Genomic DNA, 16,182 nt, shown 5'->3' with positions numbered 1-16,182 from the left:
CATTAAAAAGAAGTGACAGGAGTCAAGGGTGAAGGATTTGTTACTGACACACAGCTGGGGCAGTGAAAACTCCTGGCAGGTGTTCTCTAAGGTATAACTCCTCTCCTATGCAAACTAACCCCCAAGCTGAGTCCTCCTGGCTTTATCACACTGAGGCTCGACAAGAACCATCATTAGTGTCCAAACTCCAGTTTTTCCAGGCTGATGACATGTGTCAGACCTTGATTCCTGGTGCTACTCCTGCCTGCCAACTCCAGAAAGACTTCTGTAATGGCTTTGGGTTTTTAAAAAATACTTCAAGTCACAAGGCAGCAGCTGACACCAACTCCCTCCTGAGGATGGACACTTGGCTAGGAGCCCAAGCTGAAGTGGATTTGGAGATTCTTGATCTTTTCTGAAACCATTCCTAACTTCTCACTGGCAATTAAAATAAAATCCTCCCCAGAGAACAGCCAGAGGTTGGGCAAGCCTCTTCCATCCAGTGGTAGTCACCTTTGATTAGAGAAAAGTGTTAAAGTGTAGCAGCAACTGATAAATGTCAGAGCCTGGAGGGCCTTCAGAGTTTTGATCACTTACGGCTATTTCTCATTTCATACCATGAACAGTTTCTAAGCCAACACCACTCAGCATTGCTTACTTAGTCAAATGCTTCAGGTCAGCATACCAAACTCAAGTCAATGGTCCGTTTGTACTAGTTCTGAGTGCCTCCCTAAGGCTAAGATGTTTGACTTGCCAGGCAGATGACCAGACGTGCTCTGCAGATGCCCAAGAGGACATTAGGAAACATCCACAAAAAACTGGCTTTTTCATGGTGGAGAGGTAGTGTGGTATACGTGAACACACAAAAAATGCAAGCACACACACAGAGTCAAGGATTTCAATTTTGATTTGCTGTGTGACTTCATTTCCCTTCAACATCTGTTTCCTTATCAATTAAAGAAAGATCTTAGCCTAAATCAGAGATTCCCAAATGTCTGTGGAATGGCTACATCAGAACCCTCCGAGGGCTTGTGAAAACTACAGAACCTATTCCTAAAGGATCTGATTTACTAAGTCTAGGGTGATACCTAGGAATCTGCATTCTTAGCAACCTATATTCCCCACCACCACCACTTTTAATTCTGATGCAAAGTCAGGTTTGGAAATCATTAGACTAAATGACCTCTAAGACTCTTGATAGCTTTCAAAGTTATAAAACTATAGACTGGAACTTATTTTCTATTCTTTCATCCCAGAATCTTTTCCCCTATCCACTATTAGCATTCCCACTCAAACATCAGGATTGTCTGATTTCAGGTTAGCAATGGAGACATAAGTCTAAGGGCAGTATGTCAAGTATTAATAGCTTACCCAACCAAGTACACTGCTATTTCATTTATGAAAGTAGATCTAAGCATCGCTTTTCTACACAATATACATAGAAAAATAAAACTTTTAAGACATATTTTGCAAAGATTCAACTATTTGCTGGAAACAGTCAAGAAAAACAACATTTAAAAAGCATTTTACCTAAATGTTATGAATAACTAAAAAGTTATGGCATGAATATACTTAATTAGTACTTGTGACTCATGATGCCTTAACACAAAGCTATAATCTACCTGAGGCAAAAAAAACTTTATAACAACAGAGGTCAAGTTTTTAAAGCATCAATAAAGTACCATATGATTAAATTTTTAACCCAATAAACTAAAATGGGCCAGAGGAGAAATCAAAATCCTACGTTACTGATACATCAACAGGGTTTCATTATAAAAAAGGAAAGATTGAGTCCTCTGATCGCTGTTGTTTATTTCATTAACTGGTTGTTGCAAACACATGCCTGTTGCTCTAAAGGACTCTCAAAAATCTCCTCCAACACTTTTCACACACTGTAATAAAACCCAATATTCTTTCCAGCTCATTCCTTAATTCCCATGAATATTAGCTACTGCATGATTTGGGCTCCTATTTCTTTTACAACTTTCAATGCCTAACTCATTTATGTACTCATTTATCTCAGCTAGACAACAATCCTTGGTACAGAGTTACTTAGAAGAGTTCACTGATAACAGATATCCTGTGAATTAATTTACCATGGAAAAACAGAGTCCTGCTTCCGGTGGGTTTGCAAAATAATCTAAAATAGTAATACCCCAAAACACATGAAGTCACTGTAATTAAGGGATGGAGAATTCAGGTGGCCTCTAGAATATTTTGATAGGCTTTGAAGTGTACATCCCATAATGCCTTTGGCACTTGACCAATTTGCTATCTCACTGAGTTGGCCTCCCACCTCCTGTCTTCTAGACTCATCTGAAATAGCTGAAGAAACCTGATATAAAGTTGCCATGTCAAATAGTAAAATGTTCCAAGCTATTAAGTTTAAGCTTCTATTCCTACCTCTCAACTCCTTGGTAAAAACCTCAAGCAGGCTAAATATAATAAAGACCAATAATTCCATATACAACTGCAATCTTTGGCAGACTCTTTTTTCCCCGCTTCCTAATATTCAAGTAAATACTCTGAATTTAGCAGCCTCCTTTGTAAGCTTTGCCTTGAAACAACACAATTTTTCAGCCTAACTTAAAGCCAGAATTAGTAGTCAAAGTGCTGGAATCAGATCCAAACCAAATGGTTGCTGGGGAAGTTGTTGCAGGGAGGCAGGAGATAGGGAACTGCTGCGAAATAAGATAAATTCATTCAAATATTTGTGTTAACTTCTCTTCCTGCAACTTATTTTAGAAAGTTGCTAACTGTACAAGCACAGAGTTACTAATTAATGATTGGTACCTGCAATTCGTACAAAACTTGATGAAGTCTAAATATCCACTCTTCCAGAGACCATCATTATATTACATCTTTATAGTTATCATTGTCCTAGGTTATACTGCACAGGTTATGCTATAGGGAAAGGTGTGACTAGATGATGGTGAGTCTGCACTACTGCTGGCAAGCAGCCACTCCTAATAAGATGGAGATTGAGATTTCCAAAACTAGCAATATTACACCAGTGACAACAGATTGCAAAATCTTGGTCTAAAGCTCTGGTCAGAATTTCTGATCCTGAAGTTCGTAGGGAGGCTATGGATGGGTTCTTAGATTCCATAAATGAAACTCCTTTCAAATTTTTGTGTTTACGTGCATGTATTTAGGGAGAGAATACATAGCTTTCCACAGAGTTTTAAATTATATACCTAACTTAATCCTCACAATCAATATGAGATAGGTACTAACATTATTCTCATTTTTACACATTGAAGAAATTGAAGCTTATAGGAGATAAAAACTTTACATAAGGTCACAAAGAAAGTGGTAGAGCATTAATTTCAAAAATGTCTTTAAAACACACATATACATATGTATATTATGTATTGGCTAGTCAGACATTGTTTTAATTATAAAAGAAGGTTTTTACATTAGTGTACATGCACTGGAAACCAAATTCTGGGCAAAACATGCAATTTTATTTAGTAACATAAATAATAGTTGTAAATGATTTTAACAATTTAAATCATTTTGAAATAACTTATATAAAAACACAAACCTGACATGTATCACCTCATTTAGTCCTCAGAACAGTCCTATGAGGTAGATACTATCATTATCTCCATTTTATAGATAAGGAAACAAGAGAAACAAAGAGGTTAAATAAGGTCACATAGCTATTAAGTTGCAAAGTCAAGATTCTGGCTCTGAAGTCTGTGCTCTTTTAATATTGCTTCCCTAAACAATTAATATACGAAAAATGTAAACTACAGTCACTTCAAAGGGGGGAAAAAGCCAAATAAAAAGCAAATTGGAGAAGTCTATCATGATAAGGTACTTCATTTATTCTATTTAGCACATTTGAACCAAGAGCAATGAGAAGAGACCTACCAATTACACTTGCATGCTACTTTCACATACATAACCTCCTGTGATTTTCACAGCTGTGTGCACAGGAAGAGCGAGTGCTATTTGTCCAGCATCTTAAAGATGAGTTAACTGAGGCTCTGAGGGGTTACTCTCAATACTATTCACCATTATCTGAACTTCCCTGCCTCTAGGATTTCCTGTACAGAGTTTTGAATATCTTTCCTTCTTAGTCTAGTAAAAATTCAACTAAACCTTCAAGGTCCAGATCAGATGTGACCATTTAAAAGATATGCCTTTCCTGGCACTCACTCCTAGGCAGAATTAACCCTTCTTTTCTCTATTCTCCCTTAACATAGTTCATACCATTTCGTCAGCACAGCAATCATCCTCTTTGTCATCAGCTGTGTCTATGTCTAGTTCTCTGCGTAGACACTGGGCTCAGTGATGGCAAGGGCTGTATGTAGGAGAAAGGGTTCCTAGAAAAGATTCTGCTGTTGAGTTAGTAGAAGGATGAAGCAGAACACTGGCAGTCTGGCTAAGAGAAACATGGATTCATGCTGACATTTTGTTGTCATCTTTATAACTTAAGACTTTGTCCTCAAGAATAGCAACATTACCTCAAACACTTCTAAAGATGTTCCCTGCATAGTGTTTGGGAAGTTATGGGCAGACAGCCACCTGAGACGGTGACTCCCCTTCTATGCTACTAATCTCTCAAATACCTATTGTTTTATTAAATTTATGCTTCTTGTTTCTTTCAAGTATATCAAGAGGCCTCAAGAGGACTATGAAAACATTTACATCTCCAACTCAGAGCAATGTGGGTTTCACAACATTTCGTAGTACCTCTGGAAAAGGAAAGAAAGGAGGTAAGTGAAACAATAAAGGATGGCATGGTGAGTTTTGACAAACTCAAAACCAGTCTAAATGAATTTATTAATTTGGACCAATTTATTAAATGTGTAGTAGCTTCTATAATCTGGCTAATTTAACCCTCAACTTTTTTAACCCCTAGACTTCTGCACTGAGTACATACATCTCTTGGCCAAACTCACTGAAAAGATCCAATGCGTGCCTTAAATTTGCTTGATGATAAAAACTAAACTTAAGGATTTAAAGCAAATTGAAGGAATGAAGATAACAAAGGCCTTTATTGCCCTGAAAATTAACTGTCTCAAACACAATGGGAAACACCCCTACGTCACTTTAGAAACCTTTCACTCTTCTCTAGTTTTTCAAGTCTACGAAAAGCATTCTTTTTAGAATGCCATGAATTTAAGAAATCGTATTTTGTAAACATCTAATGGTTTGGGGGAGCAGAGGTCAGTATTTTTTTAAAGCCTGACTATTATCAAAATGGAATAAGACATTGACTTCTCTTCATATTATCAGGCCAAGGAGAAGACCGTTTAAAATAAACCCATTAAAGAGCTTTTAAAATACCACACAGTAACAGTTGCTTGATGTTTTGTTGTCGATTGTATATAATTTACTGTCATAATACTGAGGACTCAACAAAGCTGGCTAACTGAAGTGTTTTGACAGAGGGTGAGATAATTAAACTGATGTAGAACGTAAACAGTTTATATCCAAACCAAATTCTCAGTGGCTTATTTTTTTTTTAATGTGTACCATTTGGCTGTTTAAAAATGAATTTGAGAACAGTCAACTTTTAATATTTAAACTTAAAGCAAATGGTAATAACTATCCCGGATTAAAGATTAACCTCAATTCAGCCAGCAGTTCTATAAGCACTTTTTCTACGGAGCATGCCTGGATCCCTCCCATTATAAACCCTATATTCTGAAAAATTCCATGTAATTAATTCATTTTCCCGATTTTTCATCAAGGACATTCAACAGGCAATAAAAAATAACCAGTATGTCTACAATGCACTGATACCATTTCTGCCAAAAGCTAAGACACCTGACATTTTAGTTACTCTCTGTGACCTTACTAAGGAGAAATGCAGGCTTTCTATTAGGTGGTAGAGTTCTTATTTTTTGCTTTTTCGATATGGAAAATAGACTACCCCTGAACCTCTGTGGTAACTTGGTGATCCAGGATCTCAGCTAGAGAGATCACCAATTATAAAGGTCAATTTTTTTTTATCTTCTTCTATGAAACATTTCACCTACTATTATTACAGGCAAACAAGAAGAGGATGTTTACTTGTTTGACTAAGATCTCACTGAAGGTCCTGCCCCCAGATATACAACAGTAAGTTTTGTGGTGGTCAGTGGAGGAGGCAGTACGATCAGTGAGTTTTTGCTATCATAAAGTCCAGTATTCAAGGTCTAGCTTGCAACCTTGGCTCCTGGCTATGTAACTTTGGGCAAATCACTTAAGACTCAGTTTTCTCATGAGGTCAAAGTACGTTGAGAATTTAAGGAGATAAAAATATATAAATCCCAGTATACAGTAAGTCCTCAATATATGTTAATTTCTTTCTTATTCTTGCCCTTTAATAATTAAAGTACTACTATAAAATGGGATATCTGATATGTTCAGAATTACAAAATTATACTATTCAAAGCTCTTTTCTCAGATATCCATTTGAGTCTGCTTACATATAAATAACTGCAGCCTCACAATCCTGAAGTTTGTTAGCTCTGCGCTGTACACAAAGTGATTTCTTAAATACTCACAACTTCAAACCCGGAAAAGAATGTGAGAGGCTCCATCAGCAGTGGTCTCTCAGGCTCACTGGCTCCTGAAACATGGGTGCAGGCTGAAGAAGGGCTGCCAGGGCCAGGACCCAGTCTTCAGAGGACTCCAAGGAACATTCAACGCTGTCGGTGAGTTTGGGATTTGAAAAAACCACCGACCGTTGACTGTACCTTGGGGTCCTTATAGACAACACTATATTTCCTGAAGCAAAGGAGCATGCTGTGCCTTCACATATCACATTAGATCACCAAAACCAGTCCTGCTCCCCATCCCCCAGAGGTGGTCCAGTTAATTTTTTAAAAGCTCCCCTCTATTTCTCTTGCCCATTGTTCCTTGCTTTTTGTTGTGTTTTCGACAAAAAAGTGTTTCATTTCAACAAGATAAGGAAAGCTCCATGATAATACCTAACGTTTTTAAATGTCTCCTAGAAATAGGCCATTCTGGAGAGAAATTGGATGTAGCAAGAAGAGAATTATTAAAAACATGTATTTAATTTTGGAGTAAAATCCAGTTAAGTATTTTATAGCCATTTCTCCCATGTCCCTTCAAAACCTTTAATTAGGGACAAGGGGAGGATTTAATAAGCAAAAATAGCACAGAACTGTCCAATGTCTGCACAGTTCTTAACACATTCTACCTCCAATTACAGTTAATGTAGTTAAGTTCTGACAGCCCCATTAGAATACGAGCTGTTTGAAAACAGCAACTGCCTCACCATTTCCATCCACACATAAGCTGATTTCCATGTTCGTTAAATTCAAGTAAAAAGTCACGTCTGGAGTCAGAAGGATCTGGGATGAATCTTGGCTCAGAACTCCCTAACTAGCTGTGTGACCCTGGGCAAGTGTCCGAGTCTCAGCTTTCTCATGTATAAAATGGGGGATAATAAGTATCCCTACCTCATAGAGTTTTGAGATTCAATAAGATAATATATAAAGTGCTTTGTACCATTCCTAGCACACAAAAATGCTCAATAAATGTAAGCTATTATTATTTAACCCAAAGCATAATCTGTGCTAATTTACTTTGAAAGACACTCGTAATTCTCAGTTCAAAACAGAGAGAAAGAAATAGGGTCCTCGGCTCTTGTTTATACCTACCAGTATGCAAGCACTGCCTGTGTAGTCGCAGAGCTACCCGTTAGCTTTTCCAAGAGCTCCTTCCCTTCCCTGAACCATAGTTTCTCCATCTTTAAGAATCTCAAAAAAAAAAAAAAAAAGAATCTCCCAGCTCTACTGTCAATGTTATCTATAATTATGTGGATCCTCAACAGCTGGTTACTAAGAGAGATGCCTGAACCAGACCTCAAAAATCCAGCGTGGAAAAGAAGAGCCAGGAGTTGGGACAGGCCAGGGCAACTCCACCAACTTGAAACACTGATGGCTGCACTCAACATTCATTGCTGTCGGTGGGTTTGAGTCTGAGTCAACTCACTGATCAATGAATGCAAACTGCGGACCAAACAACCCAAGGGAAGCAAAATCGTGTGTAGAGAATCACCCAAGTGTATCAGCTACTGTGCTGGGTGGGAGCTGCTGCTGTCTCCAATGTACTGGCTAAAGGCTTTGGTTCTAATACAGAGTAAGCCCTCTAAATTCCTAATACTTTTCTTTGCCCCCCCGCCTTTATTTTTTTAAAAAAACAATGTTTTAGAATTAAGGGAATATTTTATAGAAAGAATAAACATCATACCATATTTTAAAAAACAATGTTTTCATAATTTTTAAATTTAAAAGAATCACATGCTCATTATTTAAAATTCAAATAAGAAATAAATAAAAACTGAAAATCCCTTTCCTCATCATCTGCAATCATTTCCTCAATGGAAATCACCTATAACTATAATAAATCAGTTTAATAACTTGTTTAAAATAATAAATATAATTATAACAAACTATTTATTGTATTATCTATCATTAAAAGGATAAATATCATAAGTAAACAAAATATTTATTTTATTTCCTTGAAGACCTTTATCCATGAACATATAAACAGATACATACCACAACTTCGTGGTTTTTTGGAAGGTGGCTTAAAACAAAAACTACCTCATTTTATTTTATTTTTTATTTTTTTGGCTGCACCGCATGCCTTGCATAATTCTCAGTTCCCGGACCAGGGGTTGAACCCAGGCCACGGTAGTGAAAGCCCAGAATCCTAACCACTAGGCCAGCAGGGAACTCCCCAAAACTACCTCATTTTATACTTACTCCCACACAATCTTCTTTTTCACTCAGATATACATTACAGATAGCCTTCCACAACTATCTTATTATAGTTATATTAACTATACAGTTATATGCCTTAGTATGAACACCCTGGTTATTATTGTTCAAATATATTTAAATATTCTCTTTTGACCAAAACTATAAGGTCCATTCATTCTGACCTTTGCAACTCCCATCCCTCAATTAAGAGAAAAAAACAAGTGAGATTCACTTCATTTCTCGTAGCAAAAATTAAAATGTAGTATCAACTCTCTGAATCCTTTAAAATAAGATAAGCCACTAAATCTTTCATGATAATGACAGGAAAACAAATGCGTTGGTCATGAATAATTTATCATACACATAAGTCTGAGATAGAAACAGATTCTCATAGCAAAAGTCAAATTAAATAAGGCAGCAGGAGAAGAGGCTTGTCAACTTAGCCTTCTGAAAATTTTTTTCTCAGAGGTAGGAAGGAAGGTGAAGTGCAGGTGAAGTGAGACAAGAACTGAAAAGACAAATCAAAGCCAAAAGAAAAATGCAAAAAATGATGAGAATTGGGACTTCCCTGGTGACGCAGTGGTTAAGAATCCACCTGACAACGCAGGGGACACAGGTTCAAGCCCTGGTCCAGGAAGATCCCACATGCCACAGAGCAACTAAGCCCATGCGCCACAACTACTGAGCCCGCGTGCCAGAACTACTGAATCCCGCATGCGTGGAGCCCGTGCTCCGCAACAAGAGAAGCCACCACAATGAGAAGCCCGCACACCGCAACAAAGAGTAGCCCCCACTCTCTGCAACTACAGAAAGCCCGTGCACAGCAACAAAGACCCAACGCTGGCATGCATGCATAAATTTATTTATTTAAAAAAATGATGAGAATTCAGGGAAAATATGGGGTTCAGGCCAGTGTTTCCCAAACCTGGTTGTACATCAGAATCATCTAGAGTTGCTTTTAAAAATGCAGGTTCCTGAGTTCTACCCCAGATCACAAGTAAGGCCCTACAATCCGTATTTTATTATAACAAGTTCACCAGGTATTTAGAGCCACCGAAGGCTGGTTTGAAGCAAAGCCAAGCCCACCAACTTAACACTGGATTCTGACCACCACACTTCATGTCGTCCACTTCGCAACTATTGCCCAAACTTCTTCTGTGCCACCATCTGATACTGCCACTAGTCTTCTGAGTACAGAAAAATATAGCCATACTTATGTTGCTATTGAGTAACTCTCTTCAGAGTGAATAAAACTTTGCACCATGTTGTGGCAGCCAAACAAATCAAATTGTGTCTGATGTTTTATAGAAACAGATGCACTTGAGTTTATGTTCTCTCAAAAACTAAAACCTACCTAAAGAACCTAATGAATGGGACCTTCCCTGGTGGTCCAATGGTTAAGAATCTGACTTCCAACACAGGGGACACAGCTTCGACCCCTGTGGATCTCAGGGAACTAAGATCCCACATGCTGCAGGGCAACTAATCCCACGCGCCACAACTACTGAGCCTGCATGCCACGACTAGAAAGCCTGTATGGTGCAACTACTGAGCCCGCATGCCACAACTAGACAGCCCACGTGCCGCAACTACTGAGCCCATGCTCTGGAGCCCGCGCGCCACAACAAAAGATTCCACATGCCGCAACGAGGATCCCACATGCTGCAACTAAGACCTGACACAGCCAAAGTAAATAAAATAAATTTTTAAAAAAAGAAAGAAAGCAGCCATTAGAGTTTCTTTAAAAATAAAGAACCTAATGAATGAACAAGGTTAAATTCAGATGACTGTCCCACCCAAGAAGTCTTTATAGAAATCAAAAACTTTTCTTTCTTTCATACTGGTGGACACATAGGAGGTAATTCACATATTGCTGTTTGTCAGGATGTCATGCATCCTATAGGTATTTACTTTCAACCACCAATTATTTCCAAATTTCTGAAAACATTAGAAAAGAATGTCTGACAGGGCTTCCCTGGTGGCGCAGTGGTTAAGAATCTGCCTGTCGATGCAGGGGACATGGGTTCGAGCCCTGGTCCGGGAAGATCCCACATGCCGCGGAGCAACTAAGCCCGTGCACCACAACTACTGAGCCTGCGCTCTGGAGCCGGTGAGCCACAACTGCTGAAGCCCGTGCGCCTAGAGCCCATGCTCTGCAACAAGAGAGGACACCGCAGTGAGAAGCCCACGCACCGCAACGAGGAGTGTCCCCCACTCACCACAACTGGAGAAAGCCTGCGCGCAGCAACAAAGGCCCAACGCAGCCAAAAAAATAAAGAGAAAGAATGTCTGACATGTTCTTTGAAAAATGTACAACTAAACAAGCATGCCATTTATTTACCCAGACAATCAGCAGTCTCTATATATGCCAATGAAAAAATTACATATTTTAGCCACCAAAATCCTCTATAGTTTCTATTGGATAAAACTAAGTGCTACAGGAAGGGAGAACTTATGTGAGTTTGAGGGTGTTTCCTGCAGATGGGACTTGTAAATAAATACCTGCAACAGAGAAAGTATGTGGCATGTATAGTGGACAAGAGCAGAATAGTTCAGAGATTATGTTTGGGCGCACTGAAAAAGTAAATGACGGACGGTCTTGTGAGCCAGGCAGAAAAGTTTAGAATTAGTGCAACAGGAAGCCACTTTAAGTGGTTAGCTCTGCAAGGAGATAACGAAAGCAAGACTTTGGGAAGATTCACCATGCAGATGAAGTAGGAGGAAGGGAGGAGAGATCTGAGACAAAAAGAAATAGAAATCTGTTGCACAAAAGAGCTAAGCTAAAAGGGAGGCAGCAGGAATAGACAGAATGAAAAGGATATCTCAAAAAGGCATTTTAGCTTTTGGTTTTGGTTGCTTTTTGTTTTTCAAATAGATTTTGCGGGGGGGGCGGGTACTACGTAGTTACTGAAAAATTCATACAAAAGAGAAAACTAAAGTCCACCAGTTGCCCCTGCCGCTCGCATCATTCTCTTCAGTGTATTATTCTTCCAGATATTTCAGAGATATTTAAAATATTAATATATGTATTTATATTTAGAGAAAACATCACAAATTACACATAATTTTCCGTAACGCTTTTTTCACTTAAAACATTGTGGCCATCTTTCCAGGTCAAAGGATTAGAGCCATCTTGTAACTGGCTCAAACAGAAAAGATACTGACCAAGTTCAAACAGACTGGAAGCAAAAATGTTAACAGTTGCAATCTCCAAGTTGTAGGACTAAAGGTGATTTTTAAGTTTATCATTTACAACTCATCTATGTCTTAGAAGCGTTTGGCAATAAATATGAACTATTTCAACAATTAAGAAAAATTATTTAAATGCCTCTTCTTAAAAAGCAAAGATTTCTTTTAGATGCAAGATATACCTATGTTTGACTGAAAATCATATGGAAGAATCCACAGAGGGAAAGGAAGAAATGACGGACTATTTTTATTAAGAAAGGGTACCTGCAGAAAGCACAGCTGCAGGGACAGTGGAAAGTAAAGGGCTCCAGGTCCATGGTTGAAGTGGTCACTTTGGAGGGCAGACACATCGGCCTCAGAGAATGAAAATTACAAAGCAAATTCCAGCCTACTTCTGTTCTCCTCTCAGGCTATATCTCAATAGGATCCAACTGGGTAATCCCAAATCTTGCAAGGGGCCTGCCATAGAATAGACATTCCATAAATGGTTGCCAAATGAATTCCCTTATGTTTTATGACACAATTATGTTTATAACTTATGAAACTCCTTGAAGTAAGCATAGGATACCTTCAAACCATCTGTGCCATGAAGTACAGTTCCAATGCAGGTATAATTTTAATATCTACCAGATATCAGGACAAAGCTATCTTGATTATACTTGCTATAGAACCCCTGAATTTACATTGTAGCCCAACTTCCCCTCCTACTCTTCGGACTAACTAAATCTACTGAAAACTACATGCACAATCCATCAAAATCACATGCCCCTTTCTCTTCTCTTCCCAGTACAGTGGGTCCTCCGTATCCAAGATGTGGAGGACCAAAGATACTGCACCATTTTATATAAGGGACTTGAGCATCCTCGGATTCTGGTGTCCAAGGAGGATCCTGGAATCAATTCCTGTGGATACCAAGGGACGACTGTAAATAGCTGAGGCAAAACAGTAGAGTAAAAAAGAAATAAATGGTTTGGGATAGTATGGAGTTAGAAAACCTGAATTTAATTCCAATTTTTGCCATGGTTTTGTGTTCTTGGACAAGTGAGTCACCTCTTAAGCCTTAATTCTCCATGAAAGAGAGACTAAGTATACCTCTCCTGTCTTCACAGGATTGTTGTGAGGCCTCAGAGAGAGCACAGTGAAAAAATGTGCCGCAAACAGCACACAGCAGTACAGCCTAATGCATCCTGGCCTTTGACGGTACTACTCCATGGCTTATCCTCACTTTTAGTAGATAAGATTCCCTCCCCAAACTCTCACCTACTTGTCAACCAGAAGCACGTATTTGCAAGATGTCTAGCTGAGGTTATTAATCTATAACCTAGGGCTGAATGCAGGCATTTTTCTGTGTATACGTGTCACCAGAATAGACAGTCCATCAGAGCCACAATCTATTTATTTAGGTCTTTGTAAACTTCTCTCAGAAATATTTTAGTTTTTAGTGTACAAATCTTACACTTCTTTTGTTAAATTTATTCCTAAGTATTTTATTATTTTGATGCAATCGTGAATGGAATTGTTTTCTCACTTTCATTTTTGGACCATTGCTAGCTATAAAAATACAGCTGATTTTTGTATATTGATCTGGTATCCTGTGACCTTGCTAAACTCAATTAGTTCTACTTGTTTTGTGGGTTTTTTGTGAATTATTTAGGATTATAGGATTATGTCACCTATGAATAAAAACAGTTTTAAGACATCCAATTTAGATGCCTTCCCCACTAACCCTCACATTACTGTACTAGCTAGAACCTCCAGTGAATGTTGAAAAGAAGCAATAAGAGCACATTCTTACCTACCTTATTCCCAATCTTAGGGGAAAGGTACTTATATTTACCCAATTAAGTGTTATGTTAGCTTTAGGCTCTTCATGGATGTTCCTTGGTCAAATTGCGGAAGTTGCCTTCTATTCCTAGTTTGTTGGGAGATTTTGATCATGAATGGGTATTGAATTTTGTCAAATGTTTTTCCTGTGTCTCCTCAGATGATCATGTGGGGCTTTTTAACCTTTATTTTATTAGACTTATTTTATGGCCCAGAATACTCTTAGAGACTGTCCTATGTGTACTTGAAACGGATGTATATTCTGCATGGAGTATTCAATAAACATGAGCTATGGTAAGTTGGTTGATTACTTCTCAATTTGTTATAAGCCTATGGTTGTTGTTGATAGTTTTATTCAGCTTTACAGTTGCTTTTTGGGGACAGGCTGTGTTGACCTTCTCACTCACTCATGCCAGAAATGAATCTCCTCCTCAGGTATGTTTTTACAAACCTCATAAGTGATAAAATCCTAATCTTGGTGAAACCAAACAGCTAGTCTGAATTCCAGTCTATTTTCCTGAAATTAGACCCAAGTACCATAACAAACTGCTCAAATACAACTCAATCCCAAAATACACTTAGGAGGAAAAACTTCCTGAGGAAGGCAGAGGAATAAATTCACTCTGGAATACTGGAATGATTTTCAAATCCCAAAGGCAACAATACAAAAACTTGAATATCAAAGATTTATCTTCAGTTTCCACTACCAAAAGCCCTAACTGTTGGAGTCACTAGTACCTTCTATGTGTGTATACAATCTGAACCAGCCCCAGAGCCAATCATGGCTAGGGCGAGAGTACCTGGACAGCCTCAGATCTTGTCACCAGGTAGGTACTCAAATAGGTGTTATGCAGTGAAGTATACTGAGGGCTACAAGCGGCCCTGGCCACTTCAATTAAGCCATCAGCTCGCTTATAACTCCCAGGCAATAACTGAGTGGTTTGAAAGTATCTTTTCTACTTGCCAAACTTCAAGCATTACCTAATGCCTGGATTTTCACTGCAGTTGCCAGATCCCCATCCTTTCCCACCACAGGGCTAGCAAATAATTCCTAATCAATCATGCCCCTGAATTTGCCCTACCTTTGCACTATCCCTCAAATACCGGACTTAATGGGGAGTTTCTACAATCTCCATGCTACCTGTTTCCTGACTGAAACTATCATACCAGAAAATTTGTCTGCTCTATTAATATTCTCCTTAGAATGCACCTGCAGCTTCTACTGAATAGTCAGTGGCCATAGCCCCAGGTAAATGGATATCTGGACACCAAGCTGGGTTTATCCTCTTTCCTGAGTATTTAAGATTTGAACACAAATGCTTCAGTTAGTCTGTGTTGATTGAGCATGGCTGCTGGAAAGACATGACAAGGCAGGGCAAATCAGGGGCAGCCATCTTCCATCATGGACACAGAAGCAAAGAGTATCAGTCTGAACAAGAAGAGAAATATGAAACAGAAGCACCAGAGAAGCAGAGATAAGCCTCCACAGAGAGATGGGAAAGAAATCCTGGTCTTGCTCCTTCATGAAATCCAACTGAATGCTCCCTCCTTGGGCCCCAAGAGAAACCCTGTATTTTCCACCAATGTCTCCATTTTAAACTAGTTTAAGGAGAGTGTCTTTCTTACAATTTAACTACTTAAGTCAACACCTCTGGTTTTCCTCCCTTGCTACCAGTCTATATTTCCCAGGCACCAGCACTGTTCACACACTTTCGTGTGTTACTTCGCCATAATACAGCTCCCTGTGTTCAACTCATGTTTTTCTGACTATGCCAAGTTTCTTTACAAACCTCTAAGACTAGATCATATTCTCAAAGCTCTAAAGTTTTCTTTGGCTATGATGAATAGGGGAATGAAAGGCAGTGTGGTCTTAACCTTTTAGCCTTAGCTTCTCATCTGGGAACTACCACCTACTACATAGAGTTGTGATGGGGATCATATAAGGTGAGAATAAAGTGCTTAGCACGGCATCTGACATATGGCAAGCCCCACTAAAGGTAGCTCTTTTCTATAATAGCTTGATTAAATTTGTACATACTAAACAATAGGTAAAAATCATATCACTAATATTTAGGATCTAAATGGCACCAAGTATATCAAGAAAACTAATCAAGAGTAATTCCTGCCGGGCAGCAATCTTTTTACATGACAGCACTACACCACTAACATGTGAGCAGCCGTATCAACTCCCAATCAACATCTATTTCTTCCAAACTTGTTTCTAGCCCCACTGTACTTTTGAAGCTTTTCAAATTACCCTGTTATCTTTCATCTGCATTTGTAGGATCATTTCCACTAATTTACCAATGTTGCTTTTGAGGGTTGTTTGCTCGGTGATATTTTTATCCAAGGTATTTCAAAAGAGAAAACAAAGGTCAGAGGTTGAGACTAACTGGTCAGACTTAACTTATAAAACTTAAGAGAATATATTTTTGGTAAAAGATAATTAAGGATC

The 16,182-nt window shown here is 38.6% G+C and overlaps 1 protein-coding gene and 1 long non-coding RNA gene across 3 annotated transcripts in view; one reads left to right on the top strand and one right to left on the bottom strand.

Moving 5' to 3' along the window:
• The window catches only part of LOC116755789, a 39,052-nt gene extending 25,030 nt beyond the window's left edge, over positions 1 to 14,022 (top strand). The window contains exons 3-4 of the long non-coding RNA XR_004350463.1: positions 4,600 to 4,706; positions 13,013 to 14,022. This is a non-coding gene — a long non-coding RNA (uncharacterized LOC116755789). The remainder of the gene's footprint in view (positions 1 to 4,599; positions 4,707 to 13,012) is intronic.
• NR6A1 (nuclear receptor subfamily 6 group A member 1) overlaps positions 1 to 16,182 on the bottom strand; it is a 204,422-nt gene that overhangs the window by 141,699 nt on the left and 46,541 nt on the right. The gene's annotated exons all lie outside the window — the stretch shown is intronic.

This window comes from Phocoena sinus, chromosome 6, assembly GCF_008692025.1.
Source record: "Phocoena sinus isolate mPhoSin1 chromosome 6, mPhoSin1.pri, whole genome shotgun sequence".
Taxonomy (NCBI): Eukaryota; Metazoa; Chordata; class Mammalia; order Artiodactyla; family Phocoenidae; genus Phocoena; species Phocoena sinus.
This window is presented reverse-complemented; position numbering and strand designations above follow the sequence as displayed.